The 3,820-nt window shown below is 46.2% G+C and overlaps 1 non-coding gene across 1 annotated transcript; it reads right to left on the bottom strand.

The window, feature by feature from the left end:
- Positions 1–3,316: 3,316 nt before the first annotated feature.
- TRNAP-CGG (transfer RNA proline (anticodon CGG)) lies at positions 3,317–3,388 on the bottom strand. The gene has a single exon. It is a non-coding gene; the product is annotated as a tRNA-Pro (tRNA).
- Positions 3,389–3,820: the final 432 nt, after the last annotated feature.

Raw genomic sequence — 3,820 nt, forward strand, 5'->3', positions numbered from 1 at the left:
ATGGAGACCTGCCTACGTCACGGCATATCATTTGCCGAATGTGCGAGTGCTTTCCTCAATAAATCCGTGGCTTCCGACGGCCCACGCTGCAAGGAGGCACATCTTGAGCTCCCACACTGGCACCAGGAAGCCGAGCATGGTGACTGCGTGGGAGCTCCAGGAGGCCAAGCATGAGGCGCAAACTCTTCCCCATAAATACAGTGACCCAAAACAGTGAGGGGGTGCTGCGATTAACCATATTGCCCTCCCCCCCGTTAAGGAACCCTGCGCACGCCTATGTGAACTGCCAACTGCATCCACCCATCTGATTAAGGCAGTTGATGCTCGTGCACCTCGCCTCGCTCACGTGTTTGAGCGTTGCGTCGCTTTTTATTTATTTATTTATTGATTTATTTATCCTCAAAGGTTCTGTATGAAACTACATGAGGTGTGCGCGACATGAAAAAAAAATCATGTGGGGCACGTGGCATTCGGGAGTGTCTGGATATATGACGTCTTCGATAAAGGTCTGATGAATTGCACCGTCGTACTTCTATACGGGGAAGAGCCATCTGCTGAAGCGATGCAGTACAATGAACCACTTCCCTATTGCCAAAACGGGCTGCCTCTTATGGTAACTTTTAGCACAAAATAAGCACGAGAGACGGACGTTGCAACTGTGCAGCAGGCGTATGCTGGGAGTGCTTTCAGCTCGCCTTTCCTGTACCTTGTCAGGCTCACCTTAAGTAAGTAAGGTATAGGGAAAGACCTGTGTTTTTCTAATGTAATCCTTAAGCACATGCACAGATGGAAGAACCTCCACTCAACCCCTCGCCTTGAAAGCTTCCCGTTTAATACGCTCCTTGCACATACGGCAGCGTGCGATGTGTATGAGGCCGGTAGTACGGATCCACTTTATCCGCTTCGCTCCTAGTCGCTATTCACCCACTGGTACCATGTATACTTCGAACACTCAGATAGTGTTAGTGTCAATTATATGGTGGTTTTGGGACATCAAACCCCACATGTCAATCAGTGTTACAGTTGTGATATGCAACACGCCGCCAAAACAAAGCAAGGAGTAACTGAAACTTGTCAGCACAAGGAAGAGAGCATGTATTCATCAAGAGCTCCGCACTTGATGGTTCTGAGCTATCGCATTCTGTTATCGTATGCTGCCGTCGTTGTCCCATGGCGCTTATCTTCATGCAGACAAAAGCAACTCTTGGAAATTGTGCAGAGGACACACAATTTGTAACAGCATCTCTATATAGCCAACTCCTCTGCTACAAAGATGCTTGGCGCGTCAGGCACAAAACGCCTGCTTTTCCGTTTCCCTTTTTAATAGTTTCTAATGTAGGCGGTTCCTAGCGCTCCTTGTGGTAGCCACTTGCAACCTACATGCATGCATGCGTGCTCCACCACCCCCGACACCACAAGACCCATAATTTTTCAAGGCATTGATGGATATATCGATGCTATAGCGTCCCCTTTATAACAGGGTGGTGACAAGCGTGCCACCGGGCTCGACAAAAAAAAAAAACGTTTTCCTATTTTTGAAATTGCTCTAATGCACTAATTGATTATATTCAGTAAATATATCTTACTCTAGAAAAGAAACGCAAATTGGCTGCCCAACTCTGTGCCCTTTAAGCCAGAATGTTCTTATTTTTCTCACTACTTATTTTGGTCCATGCAGTTATACTAGTTTTCTGCCAGCAATACTCTAATAATCTCTTACGTATTCCCATCAGGGGGGCTTTCAGCTTTCCATTGTCATCCGCAAAACTCAAATTCACGCCCAACCGTACACCTTGATGTATATCTCCACATTGAACCACAATATGCTCTGTCGTTTTCTTATCTTGCCCACAGCATATGCATTTTCCTTCTTTGCTAAATCTTGCTTTATAACCGTGCCTTCTATAAGGCAACCCTATCTCGCTTCAAACAGTTAAACGCTTCCCCTTAAATTATCATGAAATGCCGCCTTGCTTATCTCATTTCTGCCCTTTTTGTAGTTATTTAGTGTCAGTTCTTTTTTTTTTACCATCGCTGTCATCCAGTAATTTTCCTTCACTCTTCTGACTTTTCATTTAATGCTCTTTGTCTCCATACCCCTCACACTGCCAGCCGTATATTTAACAGAGCCTCAGAGCTCTCTTTCTTCACTGTGTGTCAGCGCTTTCCCTATAAAAATAACGGAAAACTTTCTCTGCCTTTCCATTCTCTATCATATTCGTTGCCTCGCTTGGAACCTTATTTTGCCGCAAATTTCGCCTAAAAACTTGTCCATCCCTTATCGCCCTTTACATCTTCAATTGCCGTCTTCCCGTGAGCGCCCAACGCAAAAGCGTCCCGCTGTCCTTTCATCTACATCCATTCTTGATTGCACTTCTGACCTCATGCACACCACTGAACTCCCAAAAGTAAGCACGGAATTATTACACCTCTGCACAATCCCCGAAGCACCTCGTACCTATTGTATCGCCCCAACGCACTGTGCTTCATTACTGCAGCATTCCTGTTTGCCTTTGCTGCCGATGTTCTTTTCTGCACTTTCATACATCTATCACCCTCATTTATCCATACTACGACGTGCTTGTATTCGCTTACCCCTGGTATTCCTTGCGTGTGTTGACACCACTTGATCGTTGGGTGGTGCAGAACGGGGCGCCAAAATGGCGCATAAGAGGGTAGAACTGGGAGTCGTCTCTCGACAAGCGACCACAACTCAACGCAGGGCGGCTGCAATGGTTTAGCGAGTGACGCAGCAGACAGATTTCTAGAGGAGACGTCATATAGAGTATTGTACTGCATTGTGGGCTGGACAGGGAAGTGAAGGTGAGAAGAAGGGAAACCAGGAAGGGATAGAGCATAAAGCACAGCACAGCCTTGCATGTCATTATGCAGGAAAGGCGAAGAGATAAGAATAATTATTGGAGCTTAACATCCAAAAACCACGATAAAATTCTGAGAGACATCATAGTGGAGGGCTCCGAAAAGTTTGACCATCTGGTGTTCTTTAACGTGCACCTAATTCTAAGCACACGGGCCTCAAGTATTTTCGTCTCCATCGAAATAAATAAAAGAGGGCTGAGAGAGTAAAGCATAGCATATCAATTCGTAGGTCAGAATTCTCTAAGTATCAGACCCACAGGACTCCAGTAAAGTTATCATGTCATGCAAATTTAGAACACCGAAAGAAGCCTATAGGTGATGTTAGATTTTTTTGAAGTAGTGGTGCGCACCCTCGAACTAAATTGCGAGATTGTTTGACGTTCGTCAAAGGCTAAGCAGACAGGAGCTCGTCAACGCACAAAGCTAAAAAAAAATTGGGCTCGTCCGGGATTTGAACCCGGGACCTCTCGCACCCGAAGCGAGAATCATTCCCCTAGACCAACGAGCCGACAGCGGTTTTGGCAAATGCATATCCGTTCTTTTTTTATCATGCCACAAACGGCGTAAACTACCAGAGCAGGAATGTTATGGATAGTGTTGTAATATTCCGGGGGCCTACACTTAGCTCGCTACGCTAGAAAAGAGCACTTCATATAAATTAAAGCAACATGTTGTGGCTGAGCGTACGTTGCAATCTTTGACAGTCGGGGGATTTTGCTTGGAATGACAGGTGTCGACGCGTCCTCCCGTGACGTTGGGGTCCGCGACTCGTCTACTCGTGCCTCGAACCAAATGGCCCGCCCGTTCATTCCCCTCCACTTCTAATCACGCCTGGCACCAGCGCTGTCGTTCGATACCTCTTGTTTGGGGGTCACAGCTCGGTCAATTTCAGTGAAAATTGTATCCATACAGCGCTAATCGGGAGGTTTTATGAATAGCC

This window comes from Rhipicephalus microplus, chromosome 1 (genome assembly GCF_043290135.1).
Source record: "Rhipicephalus microplus isolate Deutch F79 chromosome 1, USDA_Rmic, whole genome shotgun sequence".
Taxonomy (NCBI): domain Eukaryota; kingdom Metazoa; phylum Arthropoda; class Arachnida; order Ixodida; family Ixodidae; genus Rhipicephalus; species Rhipicephalus microplus.